Genomic DNA, 25,838 nt, shown 5'->3' with positions numbered 1-25,838 from the left:
CCTTCCTTACCAAACTCCATTTGAGGGAGAGAAGCAGCACAAACGCCTGGGGAAGAACCAGCAGCCAAGTCTGCAAAAAACACTGCACACTAAAGCCCCTGGACTTCCAAGGACTCCTACACAGGGTTCAATTCTAGGAGAAGATCCTTTAATTTTTCAGTTACTGAACTGTTAGTTTGACATTTAGTGACATTTAAATTAATCTTTTTTATATAAAGACTTATTTCTTTTGCACTTGCACAAAAAAACCCACTAACAAAGTAGTTGTGTTTCACCTGCTACTAAATTCCAACTCTGCAGTCACACAGGTGTTCAAGTATCCCTGTGCAGAAACAGCACATGGAAAACATATAATTTGATATTAAAAATGGCAATATAGAAACTCGAATAGGCCAATTGGGTTTAAACTGGCACCATCTTCCCTGAAATTACACCAGTCAGACCAGCTGGTGTAGACTTGATGCATTTACTCTTTCAAAACCATAAGATAATTCTTTAAAGAAGCTAAAATGTTTATTTACTCCATTCTGAAGTACAAAACCTAGGGCAATTAGAGAAACCCTAAATTATCGTCTGTGATTCTCCACGCCTGTGCAAAACTCCTCTACTTGTGAAATTTGGCAGGTTTGAAGTAATTTGTTGAGATGTGAGTATAAACATACATTCAAAATGTAACTCTGGGTTGGAAAGTAGAAGGGTTTCCTTCTGATCATCTTAAGATAGTCTTAAATAAGGCCAGACTGCTTTCATGAAATACAGAATGGATGAAATGACAGCGTATGCTAAAATTTCAACAGAAGAAATTTTAACTCCCTGAAAGTTTCTAGTCAAAGCCCTTCAAAAATAAGAGCTTAAAATGGAAATTCATGACAAACTTAACTGCAACCATATAACATAAAGAAATTATTTCCAGGAGGAGAAAATAAATAAATAAATAAATAAAATCTTAAATTGTGCATTAGAAATCTGTTTTCTCAAAGAGATGCCAAAGGCTGTCGCACACACATTTAAAACACAGACTCATCATTAGTATTGGTATCTGAAGGTTGGTTTCCTCAGTGCTCTGCATCTTTCAAATTCACAGTACAAAGCAAGAAGAGAGATGCTCCTGCTTAATTGCACAGCCTGCCAAATCCTTCATCAGGTAGGTTATACCACACCTGAACAACAAAAAGGTGGGCTTCCCCTCTCAGCTCCTAGAAGGAGAAACCTACTTCTTTCACGTGGAAAACAAGCTAATGGACCATATATCCAACCGTGTAAATCAACCCACGCTTTTCATTTCAAAGGAGCTGATTTATCACAGTTGAAGATCTGGCTCCAGTTTTGAGGCAAGTGAAAAGAGCAACCAAAGTAACATTTACCATTTACAAAACCATTGGTCTTGCACAGATGTTCTTAACACTAGGTAGCTTTTGTGGGGAAATTAAGGTAAAATTATACCTAATGTGAACCCTCAGTCTTCTGGGTGCTTTGAAATAATTTTATCCTAGAAAGAGTACAGCTTTAAAGTCTGTATGCTCAACTGCTATAATCCTCTGCTTGTTCTTTCACATTCACAGCTACTTGCATTAAAAAAACCCACCAATTAACATAAATGGACAAAAATGTTTGACAGTTTTTCATTTTTGCTAGTAATCAAATTCAATTTTTTAATTTATTATTACACCAAATGATTTCAATATTATTATTTTTCAAAGAGATTACCTAACCAAGATATTGAAAGTTGGCAGAAATTTTACTGGCTACATCCCTAACAAAGTTATCATCCATTTATGAGATCAGTATGTAAAAGTCTGTTTCAGTTTGAGAGATAAATAAGTTCAACTGATCTCCTTACACAGTTTGTTTTGAAATACTTAATTGCTCCATATATCCTATTTTATTAAAAAAAAAAAAGTTAAGGGCATGCTTACAGACGTACCAAGTTAAGTGACTCTTACACATTAAAATAAACCCGTCACTGCAAAAAGCTGCTGTCTGCATGCATGGGAAGACTTATACAGTTGTCATGCTTTAAAATATACTGCTCTTAACATCGTCATAAAGGGGGGGGGGGTGTGGGGGTGTGTGTGTGTGTGTGTATATATGATCCAATTTTTTTTTTATATCAGCAAATAATCTTCCCTGAAGGATCTTAAATTTTAAACAGATGAGGACAAATTGATTAAATTGCAATTAAACATAAAATAACCCATGTAACTTATAGTTAAAAATGCACACAATTTCAGATGAGGGAGTTTTCTTACAGGTTCGTATCAAAATCTTTGTATAAAAATTATGCATGAAAGTGGTCTGTAAAGAATTTATTCCAGTACTTAAAAAATATCTCCTTAAAAATTATGTCCTGCATAGTCTTTCAAACAGTTACTCTGAAAATAACAGTTGTCTTTTTTTTTTTTTTTTTTTAAAATGAAGGCATGACATACTTAAAAGTAAGTCAGGGCCAAGAATAATGTTAAAACACCAGTGTTAGTATACTGATAACAAAAAAGCATTTCTTGAGTTCCTGTTACAGGTTTGATCCAAAGTCTCACATAAAGTGATGGAAAAACTCCCACTGACCAGGGAGGGAAGGGAGAAGAAAAAAAAAAAAATAAAAAAAATCAGGCCTACAGAATATAAAGTGGTTACTTCCAACAGGAAGAAAAGGAATTACACTAAAATAATTAGGGGAAAAATGTGACAGCTTTAAAAAGCAAAATAACAGAGCTAAAGGAGACCTATAGTGTTCTCTTTACTTAAACTATGTCTATGCAAGGACTTTCAATTTCCATTATTAGAATTTTGATTTAATTTGCATTAGAAACTTTTAGCAAGTTCTAACTGATAGTAAGTACCCATTTCTGGTAGCTACAGAGAAGTTACTTCACATGAAGAAAGGCCTTAATGGAGAGGTAACAAAAAAAAAAAATCCCTGTGTGTAATGATAACAGTAAGAATTAAAAGAGATTTCTAATATATAGTTTAAATTAATTCTACTTAAAACACCAGTTTCAAGCCTGCCTATTCAGGATAACTATCAGTATAAAAAAAATCCACACAATAGCAAGTTATTGTATTATTTAAAATGAAACTAATGCTCTGGCATTCCTCATCACAAGTAAATAATTATTTCAGTGGCATTCAAACGTGGTTCAGAAGAAGCTCTTGCTGTCTGACCCAGACCAGCAACCCCCACCTTCAGACAACCACAGTGTTTACTAATCTGACTGTCAAATCCTCTTTTAAATTCCCCGCACCAATGCCCAATCCATCCACCAACGGCTGCTTATCTCAGGTCTGACAGGACTATTTTTATTCCAGCATGAAGGATACAGTTTGATCATATATACACAGTGCTTTGTGTGCATAGGTCGTGCATGCACACTCAGTTGGGTGTGATTCATCTCACCTAATTTTAGCCAAAAGTTATCTATTCCAAACTGTTTATAAGTGAGGTTTAGACAACTAATGGAAGAGAAAGACACTGCCAGGAGGTATCCTCTGTAGGCGTTCATCTCTTCCCATTGACTCAGAAGGAGATCCACAGAACAACAAGCTAGACACCTAAAATTAGAGGAGATGACTTCCACCCAAATCAAACACATATATATGTATACATGTGCGTTATTTGTGCACACAAAATAAGACAGCTACTTCCATAAATATGCTACATGCAACACAGCAGTGACATTAATAAAAACTCTGGACAGAAAACGAACTACTAAATGGGAGACAAAAAAAAAAAATCAATTGTGCACATTTCTTATATATAGTTAAATCTTTAGGGTAAGCTTATTTATTACTTCTTCCTAAAAAGGAAGAAGAAAAAACTAATGTGTGACATGTTCAAGCTGCAAAACTTGGGAGTAAACAGATAGTTAAGAAAATATTACAGGTCTGTATCTAGTCTGGTTCTCTAGGATACTTTAAATCTTTAAATATAAAACTTATTTTCTTATCTAAATGTTTTAACATGCAAAAAGAGCATTTGGATGAATACTCTGAACGCTCCTACTGTAGCAAACATAGCTTTACTCATTTTGGGGTATCTAAACAAGGATTCTAAGTTATATTTTCCCAAGATTGGTGATGAAAGCTTAGGGTGGTTCCCCCTCACACTTTTAAAGGTGTTTGTATGCATGTGCTGGCACATGCACATGGGGTTTTTGTAAAACTAAATATATTATCTATAAATTAAAAAAAATGATACCATGGTAATAAAACCCCAAAGAGAAAATGAAAACAAACATATATGAAGAGAAAAGCAAATTTTGTTTTTAGCATAATCCAAAGTAATAGCAAGATTACAAAGATCAGATTTTTTTTAAGTTTGTGATTGGTTCAGATCAGGCTCTGCAATATTCTCATTCTCTGGAAAGATAGGTGGAAAATTGGTATTAAAAGTCACTGGAAACTCTAGCGTAGCATCGACATTTTGATAGCTCATGTAAGAATTAAGTGACTGCTGTGGAAGTACTTGGCTATCAGGCATCTGTATGAAAGCCCTTGACTGTGTGGTAGGGGGGATTCTTTGGCCAACTAGTTCAATTTCAGGTTCCCTGGGCTCCAGTTGTTGCTTGCTTTCTTCATCCGTGTCAAGATGGGTTAGCTTTTCTATCCACATGCGAAATTTCTCCTCTGTCTGCCTCTGCATCTCGACAAAGCAGTTCATGGCCTCTTCCAGGACATTGCCTATGCAGTTCCTATCCCACACGGTGCCCCTGTCAAGTAATCCTGGAATTTCTCTGGTCGCTCCTCCAGATCCCCCAGCATGACTGAAGCCAGCTTTAAAGACATTGAGGCCATTTGATAAGACATCATTAAGAACATAATATTATTTATTAAGGCATCTTAACTCCGGAAAACAATTTTTTCTAATTATGTCCCTTGAATATGACAACGGGGAAGGAATTAGCAAATATTAACCAACAGTACTGCCATTAAAAAAAAACCCCAACATTTCACACTCACTGAGGTTATAATAGAAATTTTGGCTTCAAAATTATTTTTATTCTAGAATTCTCAGACAATTCTGTCACAAAGTTTTTTTTTTCTAAATAAACAAACCAAAATAGTCCAATCTCCTTGCAATTTGTTTTGAGTTCAACTGAAGGTGTCAAAACCATTATACAATAGCATGTCAGTTCTGTTAAGCTGCAATGCAAAAATACTACTGTTTAACTGAGTAATTATGCACATTTTACTTAGATACTTGAATCCTTTTATAATGGACTGTTAAACATACACAAAATTGTACACAAGATAACAGAGATAAAGGCTGATATAGTGAGTGCAGATCTAAAGGAGCCAAGCTGAAAGCTTTTGGTCTAATTTTGGAAAACACACTAAACACCAATGAAGAGAATATACAACACGAGCACATACACACAAGCACGAAAAGCTACGTGAATGCTATGCTAATACACGAGGTGAAAGCACCCTCTGTTAGATCTGATGGACACAGCTGCATCACAAGGGTAATTGACACAGGACATAGGAGCGATCAACCTCACACCAACTAGAAGTGTGCCCTTCATCGCATGAGCCATGGGCTGTGCAGCATTTCTAGAGTTAATTCTAGGCAAGGCAGAAAACAGACAGGGCATAGTTGGAAAGAAATTTTTCTCCTTCCTTCTATACATCAAAAAGATGGTTAAAATAACTGGCTTTGGGATTACCAGGAAGAACTTCGGCAGCAAGAGAAGATGGCCATCCTCATTATCTTACTCTACATATCAATAAGAAAAGGCAGTGGTATCTATATTTTTAAGTTTAGAGTTCACTCAAGAATCCCCTAGGAAACAATAAAACCCCAAGAAAAGGAGGCTCTGTATCTGTTTGAGGAATAATAAACAATGTGTGTATGCCCTCCAAACACACAAACGTTACCTAAGGTAATTCAAGCAAGACAAGCATCACATTAAACTACACAAAGCAGCTACAGAAGCTGACAATTTAATATGTAAACGTGAAACTTGTGGGACCCATTGGCTTAAGAACAATAGAAAATATCCTAAAAATGAGAGAAATCATTGCACAACCCAAGCAAATATTTACTAAGAAATATATAAGGCACTAAATCTTTATTGGAATTTCACTGAGTACATGAAATTACAGTATTACTTAAACAATACATTCTTTTTAGAAGCTATTTAAATGAGGTATACATAAGTCCTTCAGTAACAGCTAAACAAAGCCTAGAATTATTCTCTTATTTCTGAGAAGTAGCAATACTACCCATCAGGGGCCAAAAACCTTCTATTAAAAACTCTACGTTTCAAGTCTTCTCTCCCAACTGTTTACGTGTCAGGCTGGAAATTCAGCATTCAGGTCATTCTGCTCAAAAATGAATTACTTTATAGCAACTAATTTACATCCCTCTGACTGCATTTTAACTAAATTAAGTAAAATGGTACCTTTTTCCTAAACTGTGGTTCATTTTGTATATCTAATGTCTTTTTCCTCCCTGAAAAAAAATATTCCTTCTGTTCATACAGTTCTAGTGTTCAACATCCAGTATGATTCTGTTTATTCATCTTTAGTCAGGGATCTTATCCTAAGACCAAGTAACTAAACGGCAGTCTTTCTGACTTCCACAGGCTTATGATCAGATACCTTTAAGTAATGATGAGTAAATTTTAATTGCAATTTAAATAAAAAATATTGATGGCAATATGTGAGACATAACCTAATTAGGCTTTTAAAGTCAAGAATGAACTAGCATGGTCAAAGTTGACAAAACTGTTTTGTAAACTGAAGGGACTATATATTGAGACATATATTACCCTGCAATACTATTTTTAAAAGGTATAATTCATAGTACATCTACAATTTACAGTAGCAGCAAAGCAATGCTTCAAATGCTTCCCTTGCAGCTCTTCTAACAAGCCTTACTCAATCTTTTCTTTACTGGTGGCCTTCAGTATTAAAAAGTCTAAAAATACATTTTTAATATAATAAAAATGTTAACATTTATCTAATTGGTTCCTTTGCTATCTGTAAACTTACAGCTCTATAGCTTTGAAGTTACATCAAGTTAAAAGGCAAAGAAATTTGCTATCACAAAGGAGTCAGAATCTAAGGCTCATATCTTACTTTCAGGACAATACCTTATGCAGAAAAGCACCTAAGAAATTCCCCAATGCTATCTCTTTATGAGATCTATTAAGTACTATTCAAATAATGACCAAATACAAAGTTATTTAATATAGGAAATAGGTCAATCTAACAATTTAAGATATACCACATCTTCATTCTGATTAGCAATGGTGGATTGCTCTGTGTCATTACACTACCCAACATTTCCAAATTAGTATTTTACCACAAGTCACTCAAAATTCCACACCCCCCCCTTCCTATATAATTGTCATTCTGAGCTACTCCAACCAAATTCATTCCTTGCAAGATGCTTCATTCAAGGCCTATGTGCAATTCTAAGGAGGAAGTAACCTGGTTGAGAGTCCCTCACACACACTGTCTCTCTCTTTGAATTTATGTATATTCAAACTTTTTAACAGATTTTTTGAAAGCCTTAAACATTAGTCATCCCTATTTCAATTCAGATTTTTCTGAGGTGTAGAAAGCACAATGGTGGTGAAATGCCAATTTTTTCATATTATATTTGAATTTTTATTTTCATATTATATTTGAATTTTAAAAACTCCCTTCTTCCAAGGAAAAGTGTGTTTACATAGAAATAAATATAGATTCCTAGACTTGCTCTCATGTCAGTTTCATTCAGAGTTAATTTGCATGGTCAAATTTGAAATTGTTTAAAGGAAAAAACTTTTCAACAACAGCAGGTGTAGGAGAACCTATTTCAGGACTCAAAGATCATGCTCTTATGCCAGGAATGCTATCTGGTGTTTGTTTAAGAATTGCAAAATCCTAAATGCCAACAGAAAAGCTTAATCATTAAAAGACAAGAGATTGCTCCTCATCTGCAATAACTCAAAAACCATGGCATTCCCTGAATTAAAGAGGCCAAGATTATGACTGCTCAGGTCGGTGAAAAGATTCTCAAGTAGCACCCATGATGTTTAGATTGAACCTGTATTTTCAGGTTTAAATTAATACCATATCATGCATTCAGAATAACATATATTGTGCTTAGCTCCTACTGAGCCCACAATATTTGTACTGAAGCATCAGCACTAAGATCATAGAATCATAGAATGGTTAGGGTTGGAAGGGACCTTCAAAGGTCATCTAGTCCAACCCCCCTGCAAGGAGCAGGGACATCCCTGACTAGGTCAGGTTGCTCAGAGCCTCATCCAGCCTGGCCTTGAACGTTTCCAGGGATGGGGCTTCCACCACCTCTCTGGGCAACCTGTTCCAGTGTTCTATAACTCGCATCGTAAAAAATTTTTTCCTAATTTCCAATCTAAATCTACCCCCCTCTATTTTAAAACCATTACCTCTCGTCCTATTGCAACAGGCCCTACTAAACAGCCTCTCCCCATCTTTCTTGTAGGCCCCCTTGAGGTACTGGAAGACCGCTATCAGGTCTCCCCGGAGCCTCCTCTTCTCCAGGCTGAACAGCCCCAACTCTCTCAGCCTGTCCTCGCAGGAGAGGTGCTCCAGCCCTTTTATCATCTTCGTGGCCCTCCTGTGGACCTTCTCCAACTGGTCCATGTCCTTCTTGTGCTGGGGGCTCCAGAACTGGACACAGTACTCCAGGTGGGGTCTCACCAGGGCAGAGTAGAGGGGGAGAATCACCTCCCTCGACCTGCTGGCCACGCTCCTCTTGATGCAGCCCAGGATGCGGTTGGCCTTCTGGGCCGCAAGGGCGCATTGCCTGCTCATGTTAAGCTTCTCATCCACCAGCACTCCCAAGTCCTTCTCCTCAGGGCTCCTCTCAATCCAATCCATTCCCCGCCCAGCCTGTATTTGTGCCTGGGATTGCCATGACCCAGGTGCAGGACCTTGCACTTGGCCTGGTTGAACTTCATGAGGTTGGCACGGGCCCACCTCTCCAGCCTGTCAAGGTCCCTCTGGATGGCATCCCTCCCTTCCAGCGTGTTGACGGCACCACACAACTTGGTGTCATCGGCAAACTTGCTGAGGGTGCACTCTATCCCACTGTCCATGTCGCCGACAAAGATGTTGAACAGGGCCGGGCCCAGCACGGACCCCTGAGGGACGCCACTCGTGACCGGTCTCCACATGGACATTGAGCCATTGACCACCGCTCTCTGAGTGCGGCCATCCAGCCAACTCCTTATCCACCGAGTGGTCCGTCCATCAAACCCATGTCTCTCTAGTTTAGAGAGAAGGATGTCGTGCGGGACAGTGTCAAAAGCTTTGCACAAGTCCAGGTAGATGATGTCAGTTGCTCATCCCTTGTCCACTGATGCCGTCACCCCGTCATAGAAGGCCACCAAATTGGTCAGGCACGATCTGCCCTTGGTGAAGCCATGTTGGCTGTCACCAACCACCTCCTTGCTCTCCATGTGCCTTAGCATGGTTTCCAGGAGAATCTGCTCCATGACCTTGCCAGGCACAGAGGTGAGGCTGACCGGCCTGTAGTTACCCGGGTCTTCCTTATTCCCCTTTTTAAAAATTGGGGTTATGTTCCCTCTCTTCCAGTCATCGGAGACCTCACCAGACCGCCACGACTTCTCAAATACGATGGCCAGTGGCTTGGCAACTTCATCCACCAGTTCCCTCAGGACCCGTGGATGGATCTCATCAGGTCCCATGGGCTCGTGCACCTTCAAGTTCCTCAGATGATCCCGAACCTTCTCTTCGAGTACAGTGGGCGGTTCTTCATCCTCGCAGTCCCTGCTTGCACCTTCTACAGCTTGGGTGGTGGGACAGGAACTCTTGTCGGTGAAGACTGAGGCAAAAAAAGGCATTGAGCACCTCAGCCTTCTCCGTGTCCTGGGTAACCAGGACACCAGTTCCCTTCTGGAGGGGGCCTACATTTTCTCTGGACTTTCTTTTGTCCCCTACATACCTATAGAAGCTCTTCTTGTTGCATTTTATATCCCTGGCCAGATTCAGTTCTGCCAGGGCTTTGGCCTTCCTTTCCTTATCCCTGGCCACTCGCACAGCCTCTTTGTAGTCCTCCCAGGCTACCTGTCCCTGCTTCCACCCTCTATAGGCTTCCTTTTTCACTTTCAGTTGGTCCAGGAGCTCCTTGCTCATCCATGCCAGCCTCCTGGCCTTTTTGCCCGACTTGTTTTTCATCGGGATGCACTTCTGCTGAGCTTGGAGGAGGTGCTCCTTGAATATGGACCAACTTTCCTGGGCCCCTCTTCCCTCCAGGGCCGCCTCCCATGGCACTTGGCCCATCAGGTCCCTGAAGAGGCCGAAGTCCGCCTTCCTGAAGTCTAGGGCAGAGAGCTTGCCATGTAGTTTCCTTGCTGCTCAGTGGATCTTGAACTCCACCATGTCATGGTGGCTGCAGCCAAGGCTGTCCTTTAATTTCACATCCCCCACCAGCCCCTCCCTGTTGGTGAGCACAAGGTCGAGCATGGCACCCCTCCTTGTCGGCTCCTCTATCGCCTGCAGGAGGAAGTTGTCATCCACGCATTCCAGGAACCTCCTGGACTGCCTGTGCCCTGCCGTGTTGTCTCTCCAACAGATGTCAGGGTGGTTGAAGTCCCCCATGAGGACCAGGGCCTGTGACCGTGAGGCTGCTCCTATCTGCCTATAGAGAACTTCGTCTGCTCTGTCCTCCTGGCCAGGCGGCCTGTAACAGACCCCCACCGTGACGTCCCCTGTCCATCCCCATCCTCTAATCTTGACCCATAAGCTCTCTGTCAGCTCCTCCTCCATCCCCAGGAGGAGCTCCACACACTCCAGCCGGTTGCTGAGATAGAGAGCGACACCCCCTCCTCGTCTCCCCTTCCTGTCCTTTCTAAAAAGCCTATACCCTTCCATGTTGACGCTCCAGTCGTATGTGTCATCCCACCACGTCTCCGTGATGCCAACGAGGTCGTAGCCCTGCTCGTGTGCACGCATCTCCAGCTCTTCCTGTTTATTCCCCATGCTGCGTGCATTGGTATAGAGACACTTCAGCTGGGCCCCCAACAAAGCCGACTTGCTGGCTGGAGCGACAGGGGTGCTATTGCACCGCAGTTTAGGTTCATTTGCACTTATCTGTGATCCCTCCTCAGCTTCTGGACCCTCGGTGCTGGCACTGGCACCATGCTGACAGCAGTGGGCTGAACTGTGCTCCCCCTCCCCCAGCAACACTAGTTTAAAGCCCTCCGGACGAGCCTGGCAAGTCTTTGTCCAAACACACTCTTCCCCCTCTTGGTTAGGTGCACGCCCTCCGCCCCTAGCAGCCTGGGCTTCTCAAAGCACGCCCCATGATCTAGATACCCAAAGCCCTGGCTGCAGCACCACTCCCTGAGCCAGGAGTTAACCTGGCAGATATCTCAATTCTTTACTCTTCAATCTTTCTTGATAAGACAAACAAGCCTGATAGTATTTTAATCCACATTACATTTGAGTTCAGCAGAGAAAAAAATTGACTCTCTATTGCACAAATGCTCAGTTCACAACTTCATGGCATTATTATCTATTTCATTGAGTATTTCCTGTATCATACTAATTTAGCCAAACATATTTCAGAAGCAGTGATGTGGATGGTTTGAAAAAAATAACTGCACTATTAAGATGGAAGAGGTTTCGTAACATGACACAAAAGACTACTACTGTATTCTCGGATGTGGCACTTAAATTTTCAGACCATGCACAAGCAAATGGTCTTCTGTAACACTACATGTGTTGATAGAAGGTTAAGAGCCAGAGTATGTACAATCTTTGTACATGAAGGCCACATTAAATTAACTCACTAAAAATTTTAGAGCCTCTCTGTTGGCAAAGCTATTTTTCAGACAACAGACATTTGAAAATCAGTCCCAATAATAAGCTCTGCTGAGACAGTAACCAACACTACAGCTAAAGCGTCCAAATACAGTAAAACTAAGGGGAACACAGGCTACCTGTAAAACTATTCTCCATCAACGTGTACAGACTTCTTCAAAAGTAAAGGCAGAAGTTTTTCATGCTTATGTCCTTCTGACATGTGCATTGTAGTTTCTTGACACTCAAGTTCAAGTATCAAGTTAAAACTTTTAGCTTTTGACTGTGTGAATTCATTCCCTAAATTTTGAGGATATTCACAGTGTAATGCTAAGTGCGCTAAAATAGCTTTCGGGGGGGGGGGGGGGAAATTAAGTTAAGCTAAGCACTTCGCCAGTTCCAAGAAGAGGGATCACAGATGGCATGTGAACCTACCACTGCAACAGAGAGCTAGGAGTCCTACTCAGACTCACAGCTCCACTGCATCTGTTAAGACCACAACATTTCATTAACCCACAAGTAGCACAGGATGCATTTTTGGCCAACCTTGTCCTTATCTCTACAGAGAGTATTTTGCTCTTGTACGTGGAGACTGTTTCCCACAAACCAAAGTTGTTTCTATTTAAAGGAAAACTGCCATGTGGCAGGTACACAGTGCATCTAATTCCAAAAGGACAGCTCAAAAGTTTTAATGTCTTAAATGTAATTTAGAATCAAGCAGATGATACATGCTATGAAATAAGAATAAATGTAATTGTTCCTCAGGATGGTTTTTGCACTCCCACATCTTGCATTGCAGGTAAAATTGAGCCTTGGTGTAATCATCACTAAATAATCAAGTTCTTCTGTGCACTGCAATGGGATCTTTTCACTGCAAGCATCTCACAGCTAAGACTGGGAGCTCAAATACAGAAGAGCCTAGTGACACAGAAAAAGTACCCTAGAGTGGTTTCAGGTCACTGCAATGGAATGCAGAAATCTAAGCAGATCTGAAAATACCATGTGGTGCCTTTCTGGGTCGCAAGGTACTTTTATGACTTAAAAAAAAGAATATAAGCTGGGGGATTTATTGTGTGTGTTTTGGGGAGTGGGGAGGAACCTGTCCCAAAACTCAATGAAACAGTTGTCTTCAACAGGCTTTAAATCATCGTTTCATTGCCTAGCAAAGCGTAAATATAGTAAATAAAAAGGCACAAAACTATGAAAGCTAGAAGTCTAACTACTAAATTGGTAAAAATAATTTTAGATATCTACTAAAAGTTTACTACACAATAATTATAGGAGGGCTAAGCCTTTCCCAGACCTTCTAATAATAAACATTAACTTCCTTTATACAACCTGCTTCCTAGCAATATGTGGGGAAAAATGCCACTTCTCATGGTGAAAGAATCATCGACTATAATCAAGTAAGTTAAAACAGTTATTTGTAAAATCTGCTGCAAATATTTTAAATAATTCATCTAGCAAACATCGGTTCAGCAACTTAAGACTAATTGTTGCAGTTTTCCTTTAAATGTTCTTGCCCTATATAAGCTGATAAACTCAAAAAAAAAAAAAAGTAGCACAAAAGGCAAAAAGGCATGTAACCCAGTAAAAATTGGCAAGCCAAAAAGTTTATTTTTTATGTGATTTTATTTTTGATTGCCATATGAAGATTACCATATGATGACGGTTCTATGGTATAACACGCTGCAAGAATAATTCACACAAAATCCTGTCCACGGCACTTAGGCTAATAAAATAACAAAAACTCAGTAGACAAAAAGCTTGAAGAATTCATCTTTCTTTTGCTAATAAAATGAGAAGGCCTCTATAATTTGCTGACTCCAATTTTAACACGGATGCGTCAAAATTAGAAGTATAAAAATTATAGATTCTTATAACAGACAAAGCTGTTACCATTTTTCTATAAAACGTTGAAAATTTAGGTGTGGATATTTCTTGGGCACCTGCATAAACAAATTCATATTTATGTCCTAAAATAGGTGACCAGCTTCAATCTGCAAGAATTTACAATAAGGCTAAGCAGGTTTGTCATGCACTGAAATGTAGAGCTGAAAAGTACAGCAGCAGCAAACAAGGCCTTACTGTAACGTGGGCAAGAGGTATGCTATGTTATTTCTAACACAGCTACTGAGCTCTGGTCTTAATATATTAAAGCAAAGTTGGTCACTTATCTTAAGAATGTATTTATTAGATTATCACCATCTAATGGGATCTGACAGCACTGATAGGAGTTCATATAGGCTTACAAAGAAAAGACCTGAAAATTCCAGAATTCAAAGATAGTCCTTCCTCCAACTTACCATTTCTATGCTTTGTTGGTGTGCAAAAGTGCACTGAAACCTCTGAACAGATTTTAAAATTTACCCATGTCTTGCTAATATACTGCAGTCTTCAAATTTACAAAGCTGCAGTTCTCCTGGTTTTTCTCAAGTGTCACTCATCTCATTTAGCATGACAGTTGAGAAAATGTCAGATGTGTTACAGGTCAGTTTAAAAAACATCCTCTACCTGGTATCTCTGCAGTGATTGTCTTGCTGCTCCCTGAAACCTCTTCATCATCATCTGATGAACTCGTGCTTGAGTCACACGTCAGGTCACTATCACTGGTACTGCTGTCCTGCAGCAGGTTGTACTTCTTGCGAGCAGCTGCCTCCCGTTTCTGTCTTAAGAGTCGAATCCTTTCTTTGTGCTTTTGGCTACGATGACCTTTTACCTTGGTAACTCGACCATTCTGCTTATTACTAGACTGTCGGTTTTTCTTGGCAGCCATTGTTGAAGTTTCACTTTCGGACCTGGATCGTCTGGACTTCCTCCCAACTGCAACTCCAGACACTGCAGAAGGGTCTCCCTCTAAAGCAGCTTCAGCTTGACAGGGCTCATTCTCTTCTGTGGAAGACAATGTATCTGAGTCAGCCAAATGCCCACTGGAAGAAGGGGAAAGCATGCAATTATTAGAAGAGTCACTCTCATAAACTCGACCACCCGTTGGGTTATCACTCTCTGTAGAAGCTAGCTGACACTCTGAGGAGTCTCGCCTCGCTTCCATCAGTAAGCAAGGCATTGAAGAGAGCACTGCAGAGTCTGCTGCACTGGGCACATTGTCTTTCTCAGTTTGTGTCTCCAGTTCTATAGGTCCATCTTCATCAAAAGCAGTCTCATGCTTTTCAAAAGTCTTTGGTGGAACTTCCGAATCAACAAGTTGTTCTGCTTTTCCCACTACCTCCATCTTCATTTCAGAAAAACCAAAGTCCCTCTGGTCTCAAAGCATGGAGAATGCGGTCTGGAAGACTGAGTGAACTAGATATGGACTTCAGCAGTACAGCAGCCTGCACAAGAACAGAACAGTAAGAATAATTTACCCACATAACTCAGTCCTGCTCTTCACAGTATTACCTAAACAACTCATTGCTGTCAATTACAGACAGCATGGTTCAGTATCATATTGGTTTTCTTCATTTACTTTTTCCTAGAAAACTCATCATGTTACACCAAACTATTCTTCCTTTTACACACCCATGAAAGATGGCATTGGAATCACATTAAGTGTGGCTTACCTCACTAGAAAAATCAAAATGGATCAGAAAAATAATAAAAATATTTCTAAACTCTTACTTTATAAAATTTAAATCAATATATTATAAGCAACATATTCTAAACTTCTTTACCTTGAACTTTAAATGTATTTTAATGGAGAATTTTAGCCCTGTTCCAGTTTTATTTAGTGAGAGGGGGCCTAAGGTGGTAGCTTCTGTAGGAAACTGCTAGGGGTTTGTTCAGTGGACTCGGCCGGGCCTAGGGCAGATCCACTGCTGGCCAAGGCTGAGCCAATTGGTAGCAGAATGTTCCCTGATAACACCTCTGCGATAACGTATTTAAGCAGGGGAAAACAGGAGAGAGAGGAGAAAAAAAAAAAAAAAAAAAAAAAAAAAGAGATGTGAAGCAGCTGAGGAGGGGCAGAGAGGAGGAGGCATGAGCTTTGTAGGCCTTGCAGGCCTCACCCTCTGGCCTCCTGCCAGGCAGCCATCTGGGCCTGACTCATCCCAGCCCGCCTGCAAGAAGTAGAAAGGAGATGAGATGTAAATGAGATGTGAAAAGATCCTGAGAGAGAGACATCTGCCAGCCTGCTGTGAAGAAATTTTCTTGTGAGAGGAACGGCTGCTGACACCAAGGTCAGTTCAGATGGAGGGGGAGGAGGAATGCGGCTCCTGGCCAAGATTCCCCTGCAGCCTGTGGTGAAGACCATGGGGGAGCAGGTTGTCTCCCTGCAGCCCATGGAGGTCCGTGGAGGAGCAGAGATCCACCTGCAGCCCCTGGAGGACCCCACATCAGGGCAAATGGATGCCTGAAGGAGGCTGTGGCCTGTGGAGGGCCCACTGGAGCAGCTGTTCTGGAGGGACTGCACCCCATGGAAGAGATGACCCACGCTGGAGCAATTTCACGAAGGACTGTGGCCTGTGGGAGGGACCCCACAATGGAGCAGGGGAGGAATGTGAGGAGTTCTTCTCCCGAGGAGGAAGCAGTGGCATAAAACAACGTGTGATGAACTGACCGTGACCCCCATTCCCTCTTCCCCCCTGTGCCGCTCAGACTGGGAAAGGTGGTAGAGATAATGTTAAGCTTGGGAAGAGGGAGGGGTGGAGGGAGGTTATCTTGTTCCCTGTCTCATTCTCCTGCTGTGTTTTTAGCAATAAATGAATAGTTTTCCCCAAGTCAAGTCTGTTTTGCCTGTAACGGTGTCGTGGTTTTGTTTAGTAGGGGGGGGCCTAAGGTGGTAGCTTCTGTAGGAAACTGCTAGAAGTCGCTCCCCTTTGTTCAGTGGACTCGGCCGGGCCTAGGGCGGACCTGCTGCTGGCCAAGGCCGAGCCAATTGGTAGCAGAATGTCCCGTGATAACGCCTCTGTGATAACGTATTTAAGAAGGGGAAAACAGAAAAAAAAAAAAGACAGAGGAGAGAAGATGTGAAGAAGCTGAGTCGGGGCAGAGGTGCAGAGGGGGAGGCACAGGCCTCATGGGCCTTGCAGGCCTCACCCTCTGGCCTCTCGCCAGGCAGCCGACTGGGCCCAACTCAGTCCAGCCCGGCTGCAAGAAGTGGAGAGGAGATGAGAAGTGAATAAGATGTAAAAAAGATCCTGAGAGACATCTGCCAGCCTGTTGTGAGGAACGGCTGCAGACACCAAGGTCAGTTCAGAAGGAGGGGGAGGAGTAATGCTGCTCCTGGCCAAGATTCCCCTGCAGCCTGTGGTGATGACCATGGTGGAGAAGGTTGTCCCCCTGCAGCCCATGGAGGTCCATGGAGGAACAGAGATCCTCTTGGAGCCCGTGAAGGACCCCGTACCGGGGGAGGTGGATGCCTGAAGGCAGCTGTGGCCTGTGGAGGGCCCGCTGGGACAGCTGTTCTGAAGGGACTGCACCCGTGGAAGAGATGACCCACGCCGGAGCAGTTCCACGAAGGACTGTGGTGTAGGGGTGGGACCCCACAACGAAGCAAGGGTGGAATGCGAGGAGTTCTTCCCCCAACCATGAAGCAGCGGCGTGAAACAACATGTGATGAACTGACCACAATCCCCATTCCCTCTTCCCCCCTGTGCCGCTCGGGAGGGGAAGGTAGTAGAGATAATGTTAAGCCCGGGAAGAGGGAGGGGTGGGGGGTGGGGGGAGGTTATCTTGTTCTCTGTCTCATTCTCCTGCTGTTTGTAGTAATAAATGAATAGTTTTCCCCAAGTCGAGTCTGTTTTGCCTGTGACGGTAACTTTAAGGATTTCTCCCTGTCCTTATCTCAAACCTCGAGCCGTTTTTCCTTATATTTTTCTCTCCCTGTTCTCTCGGAGTGTGGGTGGAGTGAGAGAGAGACTGCATAATCTGTTCCTGAGTGGGGCTGAACTACGGATCAGAAAAATAATAAAAATATTTCTAAACTCTTACTTTATAAAATTTAAATCAATATATTATAAGCAACATACTCTAAACTTCTTTACCTTGAACTTTAAACGTATTTTAATGGAGAATTTTAGCCCTTATGAACGATGTCAGCCTGAAAATTCCCAGACTTGGTAGTCATCTACCTAGACAGATTAGACTATTGTGCAATTTCCATATCTATGAGAAATCTACTTTCAGTTGAACAGAACCTCAATCTTATAAAATTACAATGTTTTTACAGTAATTTTCAAACTTACAGTACCGACATGACATAGGAGAAATCCAGTCACTCTGAGCAGAAACCAAGCAGCTGCTCAAGATTACAGCGCAAGACTACAAACACTTTCCTTTTCCAGTGGAACTGCTCTGCCAGCAGATCTCACATACCAAATGCGTATTTACAAGAAGTGCCATGAATTGATACTAAATTGTCATGGGCACAGGGTTTACGACATCTACAGGCAATGTCTTTAGAAGCATTAGCTATGTGTAACTCAGATTTGGTCTCAGCAGATAACCACTGTGCCGGTGAGTCATGTGAAGACTTTTTAGGAGTATCTAATACACCATTCAAGTGCTCCTTGAGTGTCTCCCATACAAGTCCTGGTTGTATGAGAACCTACAGGCTGATCTAGTTTCTCTCAAATCTGTTAGGAAAACAGCATCAAGTAGTATGGGCTGCAAGCACAAAACTGTATCCACCTACACCAGTATCCTACATTTTACTTCACGCTATAATTTAGTAAATGGCATTGCTTCAGTACAAACACACAAAAAAAAAAGCTATTCATCTGATTGATAACTTGCACATTATCAACTCAAAAGTATCTGAAGCACCTTCAGGAAATTTTGTTTTAGAGATCAATATTTGCCATTTTATCTTCATTATTCACACTTTGTCTTCCACCTAAATTTTCACTTGGAACTCAACACAAAATAAAGATCTTTCAATTACCACATTCGCTTACAGGTGAATGGAACAAATTGCTTATGGGAAGTATAGTAAATGATAAATTTATGGCACCCCAAAAAAAGCGTAGACAAGAAAAAAAAAGCGTTAAGATTTAATCCACTGGTTTTAAAAACCCACATTTCTGCAAACAAGGGCAATTTGTACCTGAGCAGCCTGAGAAAGCATGGATGGTTCAGAGATTTTTGTGCACCCTGATAATCCTTCTTTTAGTTTTCTGATTCATCCCAAACTGCCTGTAATTGTATGTATGTAATTTTATGCTGCTTCCCCCCCCTCCCCATCCACAGCACGGAATAAGGCTACTTCCCTGCTTCTAAAAGGGTGCTGCGAAAAGCTCAGTGCAGTCCTGTCTGCCCTAACTCACTTTCAAACTTCATTTTTAAAGAATATGAAAATAGAGTTCATGCTTCCTTCAGGCTAATGAATGAAATCCTGTATGGTACAAGGGAATTATGAAAATATTTATGTGAGAGAAACTCCAGTTAAGGAAAGAAAGCTTACTTAATATCAGACAACACAAGAAAGATGACAACTCTAGGTCTGCTAAATATGGAAAAGAAAAAAAAAAAAAAACCCAACAAACCAAAAACCAAACCAAAACAAAAAAAAAACCAAAACCTCAAAACAAACAGTAAACCTAGCATTTTATTTCCAAAAAAGAATAAAATACATACTGTAAAATACAGGAAAAATACAGGAGTATATATATATATATATATAACAAAAAATGTTTGCCACCACTTGCACTGAGTAAAACTCTTGAAAGCAACTTAAAAGAAGAATTTCTGGAGATGGTAATTTAATGTAGGCAATAAATATCATGTAAGAACCAATTTGTTTCCAAAGCCACAGCACAGCATCAACAAACCCAGATGATGAATGTACATGTTCTGAGACATAAATGCATCCCAATACTGTAATAAAATAAAAAAGTATTCCTACATATTTCATCCACAAATCTACATTATCAAATAATTATATTATACAAATAAGTAAAACAAATTTGATGATTTAATGACTGGTCAAGAGTTATAGACAGTGGGATATGTATTGTACCTGCTTGCGTGACTCCCAGCTCTGCTCTGGTCATGTACTTTGAAGAGAAAAATAATTTTTCTAAGAGTTTTGAAAAATGGTTGCTCAAACACATACCAGAAGAATGTTAGCCCAGACAAAATAAATTTAATTAAATATTCATACTAATAACTGCAGAACAGCCTCTACAGTATTCATCCTCTTAGCCTGGGGAGCACAAGGAACAGAGCTCAACACAAAGCTAAAGGGCAGCCGAAGTGAATGAGATACTTTTTTTCACAAACATCCTACTTGGGAACATCATCTACTTCACAGCTCCCAAAGGGACTATAAAAACACCTGTAGTTGCCTTTCCATCTCTCTGGCCTATGAGCCAGAAAAAAATTACATTGCATCTACATGTTGCCACCTTGCTAACAGTCTAAATCAATGACTTAAGAAGAATTATCATTATTAAGTAGGATCTTACTTTAACTACTCAAATCACGTAGGTTTGATCCCTCACACAGGGATCAGTGAATTGTATTTTCAGTGAGAAGGCAGCACAGGGACTAGTAACTCCACAAAAAGTATATCTGGTCAACTTTGACATGTGTTTCCATATGTGTGGAAAAAATATTTGCTCTGATTAGGTTTGTACTCTCTGGGTCCCTTGAACGGGCTATTTAAAAAGACAAAATTTCACATATTAGTACATATATAAAAAAGAACTTGATATTTATATAGATGGAAAAAAAAAAAAAGTCTGTTGTGACTCAAACAGACTTTACTGCAGGGAAGAATACAAACAGTTCATGGGAAAATATCTATGCCAAGGAAAGCCTTGTCTCAAAGAAAGGGAAAATGTATTTAGTTCTACTTGAGAAATGTATAGATCAGAGAGAGGAAGAGACTATAGTGAAAAACTCCCATTCCTTTCCTGCCACTCACTTTTCTAGTAACAGTATTAAGAAAAGTAATCTCAAGGTGATGCTACAGAAAGATCAGTTTCTTACTTAAATGAGAACAACATAGCACTGAAAAATAAGCTGTGATGCTTGGAGAGACAGATGGATACTTAATTAGACATTGCTCAGAAATGTCATTCTCCTTTTTCTGATGCACAGATACTGCACTGATGATTTTAAAAGGCAATTCTGTAAAAACTTTTGTGCTAGATTTTTCCAATAAAAATTATTTTATTTTCGGGCCATACATAGAGCACACTAGTATGCAGAAACCATTCAATATCTAACTGTACCTTTACCTGGGAAATATTTTCAAATAATGGATTTATTTGTAACAGCATATAATTTGTACACTATGAAACCTGCACTTTAGTGAAGAAATCCAGAAGAATTCTGAAGATCTGATTAGCAGACAGCCCAGCCAGTCTAACAGCTCCCTGCCCCTAATAGGGATGGGTTTTACCCCCTGCTCTTTTACCACCTCATTGTGACTGCGCAGTCATATTCCCTCCTTTGCACTAGAACTGCCTCATCCCTTCTTGGGTACATTCACTTCATTAAGCCAGCAGAAAACAAAATCAGAAAAGTGAAGTTTTCTGCCAGAGCTGGCAGGAAGACGAGGGAAGGGAGGGAAAGCAACAAGCCATCCCTTTAAAATTAAAAAAAATTAAAAAAAAAAAAACCCAAAAAAACCCCAAAAATATCTGATTAAGAACTACCTGCTGTTTGGTCTCATCACACCTTGAACTCACAGGTTCCAACTAGACACAGGAGCAAGTACTGAGTGTTTCTTTCACAGCACTGTTTGCTCTGAGAAGAGATTTTTGAAGATAAAAATTATATTCAAACAGAGGTGTCAGTAGCTTCCTAAAGAACACCTATCATGGAGTGTATGCTATTAAGTAATATATACTACTGCACAAAGAGTTATATCAAAGATGGCATGATGCATGTCCTTTATCAAAAACTGGCCACTCATACATCATTCATAATATTTTTGTTTGCTTTGCTCTCAGTAAATGTTCTTCATTATAATTGTATTTGTCAGAAGGAAATGAGTTTCACTCAAACAAACAATAAGTCCTGAAATACTTAATAAACACTATGATACCCTAACCTTAATTGTACATTATCATTTTACATGTTATTGAATTGATTCATGATAAAGAATGCCTAGTTTATATGAAGCAAACCAGCTCTTTTTCTCAGCAGCTCTGGACAGATTCTGACTTCAAATGTATTAAGTTTTTCATAGCAGCTTGTTGTTAGAAGTCACTTCAGTTTATTACTGACACATTTCCTCTTATTCAGAGGTGAGACCACTACTTTTCCCTGCTTAAAACTGTATCACCTCCTTACGTCAGTTCTAGCAATTCTTTAAATGAAAAAATTATCTAGCAGAATATTGTCTTTTAATGTCATTTTAGCATTGAAATAAAACAGTTTGAACAACCTACCTCCTCACACCACTACCCATTCATTCACAAGCTGTAATTAAAGAAAAAAAAAAAAATCAGAAACCGTACCTACATTTTTGTAGAAAATAACATCAAGTATGTTCTTTAAGCTTTTGTGACTATGTAAATGAAAAGTTAAACTGCATTGCTGCACATGAGCTACTTGTTCAGAATACACAGTTAACTACAGAGATCCTTCCCAAGCACCTCCTACTACCTTACAGCTCCAGCATCATGGAAGTCAGATTTAGATTAAAATACTGAATACATTTCCGTATTTATACGGAACTGAAGACTATAGTGGCTCACACTTAAATAAACAATTATTTCCATCACCAATGGATATTATCTCACATTTACCCAATGTAACTGAGCATAGATGGAATAAATCAGAGGTGTGAGAGAGGTAATGACTAATGTACACAACCGAGGCTAACAAATTATTTAAAACAGTTGACTTCAAAAAAAAAAAAAAACCAAAAAAAAAAACCTCAAGCAAGCCCATCAAGAACTCTAAATCAAACACTTGACAGACTACATGTCTAAGGATGGTGGGTTGGGAAAGGACAGAAGCAGCACGTGACTGGGGGTACTGAAGAGCTGACCATAATGCACAAGTCCACTTCATGATACAAGAGAAAAATTTTGTAAAACACCAAAGTTATGTCCACTTCTGACAGAAGATCACATAACTTTGAAGAGATGAAGTGTGAATGACTCTGGTCACTTCCAAAGCTTCACCAAAAACCTTTGCAAGGGGAATCTGTGTGTTGGTCATGTTTTTTGGTTTTTTTTTTCTACTCCAGTCACCTTCCTTTCCATTAAAAGTCAACATGCTTAATTGAGCAAACTCACCAGTGACGTTCTAGTACGAATAACACATAGAACAACAAAATGTCTAAGTAATCAAGTCAGAAAAAAAATCCACATCCAAACATAGAAGTACCAATGCTTTCTGCACTTCCCTACTGCTGTCTTTTGGACTTGCTCACCTCCTCCCTGAGATACCACACATTCTTTTTTATTTTCTTCTAAGTGTTTGTTGTGGTTTAGCCCTTGTCACTACACAGTTTCTTGCTCACCCTCCCCCTCCCCAGCAGGAATGGGGGAGAGAATTGGGAAGGAAGGAAAACTCATGGGTTGAGATGAAGACAGGTTACTAAAATAACAAGGGAAAACTACAATAATAACAGAATATAAGGATATTAAAATATACAAAGTGAACAATGTACATTTTCTCACTACCCGATGTCCCAATGACCGATACAGCCCGTCCCGAGCAGCGATCACGGAAACAAAACCGAGCAGCAAGCAAAGGAGCAAAAGGGAGCCAGCAAGGTAGAGGGAACGATGCCAGCAAACAAGAGAGGCTGAAGAAGAAAAGGATGCCCCCCCATCATAGGCAACCCCCACTTGTATACTGAGCATGACGTTTATGGCATGGAATACTCTCTTTGGCCAGTTTGGATCAATTATTCTGTCTGTCTTTCTCCCAGCTTCCTGCATCTGCACGTTAACGAGACTTGGAAAGCCAGACAGTGTCCTTGGTCTCATTCACAACAACTGGTATCATCAGGGTGTTTATCAACATTCTTCAGACACAAAATCCAAAACACACCAGCTACTGAGAGGAAAATTAACTCCATCCCTGCTGAAACAAGGACAGTGTCACACATACCCATGCACTTAACAGAAGCATGACTAGCGCTCAATTTAACTCAAGACAGTTGAGTCAGCTCTGTGTGGATGTGTATGCATAATGCTCGAGAGAAGATTTTTCATAACACTAAGCCACCCTCACATGGATACTGTGTAATTTATATAGTGTTCCTTTGAAAACGCTGCCCTAAAGCTGACTCACTGGCATACAATTCTACCTCAGGCACATTTCTGGGAGTGGAGTTGGCTCTTTATCAGATGATTCATAAATCAGGCCTGGTAGCAATCCTAAAGAATAGGACCCTGGTAAGATAATTTCGGTGTGAAACAAAAGAAGAAAGGATTAAACTAATGCTGTGTTTCAACTGGTTTTGCATAAACAAATGAATATTTATGTTGCTCCTACTGAGTGCTCAACAGCCTGCATATACAAATTACCAAAGACTGAATAAAAATTACAAGTATAGGTGTTAAAGGTTTGCCGGAGCATCCTTTGCAACCTTGAAAAGCAACATTTTTGTTCCTAAATAAGCAGCAATGCTTTACATTTGAATATAGGTTTCTGCATTGTAATGCTTAATGCACATATTCTGCCTCTTTCAAATGAAAGGTAACTACCAGCTATGGGTTAGTTCACAACCCTGCACACAGGCTTCCAGAAACATTCACCAGCTGCACTGGAATCCCAAAAAAACAAACAAACAAAAAAAAAAACACCACACAAAAAAAAAAAATCACAATCCTTGTAAAAATAAATTCATTAGCATACAGATAAAGGCATACAGGGTTGGCTGCACTAACCCTTCTAAAATCTCATTTCTTTCTCCTAGTGAAACTATTTTTCTCAAGTGCACAGTGATTTAAAGTCTACAATGCTCTACTCTAAAAATTACATATTTTTATTACTATCTGTTCCTAAAAAAATTAATTAACTTGCTCTTAGATTTTTCATTATTCTTTCAACAAAACTAGTGGCAGAAATCAATGCTAGGATAGCCATGCTTCATTTCTTTTTCTCTCTGTTGAGAGAAGGAGTTAAAGAAATCTTAATAGATATGGCATTGATTAATTATTGCTGTGCATCCTAAGGAATCAAGTTGATAAATAGTGCTTAATGTTTTGTTAACTACTTGCTTAATTATTTGCTAACCATTGTGCAAACTATTTGAAGCAGAAAGTCTTGCAATTCTTCACGAAAGACAGTTCCCGGTAAGGACTAGGGGGGTCGCTTCAAGAACCAGCTAAAACCGACCCTGCAGCTTGAATGAAAGCCAAGGGATAACTGAGTTTGCGCAAGAACAAAAGGTTACTAGCGGTGACGAAGAGGAGTCACCTGCCTTCATCCCCACGACCCCCGACGACCACCACCAGGAGGCACTGCGCAAGCCCAGACAGGAGGAGTTTATGAAAATGACCCCTTGGGACTAATTTTAATACGAAGCGGGGATAGGTCATGCATATGTATAGGCGTATTGTGAAACTTTATGTATATGTAACATTTGGTTGTATAAATTTAAAGTGAGTTGCCACGTAAGGCGCGCACGGTTTTGGTGGGACTACCCCCCTGTGCTGCCCAGCGCTGAATAAACATACCTACTTTACAATCTTACAGATTGTGGAGTCCGTTTTCCGCACGTCACTGTCATGTATCAGTTCACACAAGATCACCCTACTGAGGACAGTCATATGGATGTACCATCTTTTTTTAAGATTTTGAGTTTAACAAATTTTCCCACTTTACCTATCCATTTCTGTTACTCAAAAGAAATGTATTCCATGCTGCTTCTGCTGGTTCATGCCATTCTACATAAACAGAGCTCTTCTCAAGAAACGTTTGTCTATTGTTTTACCATGGTCAATAAAGTAATGCTCACAGGAAAACCACATTTTAAATTTATTAGGAATAACAGTAACAAGTTAATCCTGATCTTCAGAGCACAATTTTCTTTCTATTAACAATATTTATCTGAAAAATCCTTAAAATAATCACACCTTGCTAATTGCTACCTGCTAATAGCTCCAATTGGCAGATCAGGACAA

At 40.2% G+C, this 25,838-nt stretch overlaps 1 pseudogene across 1 annotated transcript in view; it reads right to left on the bottom strand.

The window, feature by feature from the left end:
• Positions 1-15,048, bottom strand: part of LOC147596569 (protein ARK2N-like) — a 41,913-nt pseudogene extending 26,865 nt beyond the window's left edge. Inside the window, exon 1 of the transcript XR_015261357.1 lies at positions 14,317-15,048. The product of XR_015261357.1 is annotated as a protein ARK2N-like (transcript). The remainder of the gene's footprint in view (positions 1-14,316) is intronic.
• Between the last annotated feature and the right edge of the window lie 10,790 nt (positions 15,049-25,838).

This window comes from Chlamydotis macqueenii, chromosome W, assembly GCF_036417535.1.
Source record: "Chlamydotis macqueenii isolate bChlMac1 chromosome W, bChlMac1.mat, whole genome shotgun sequence".
NCBI classification, from domain to species: domain Eukaryota; kingdom Metazoa; phylum Chordata; class Aves; order Otidiformes; family Otididae; genus Chlamydotis; species Chlamydotis macqueenii.
This window is presented reverse-complemented; position numbering and strand designations above follow the sequence as displayed.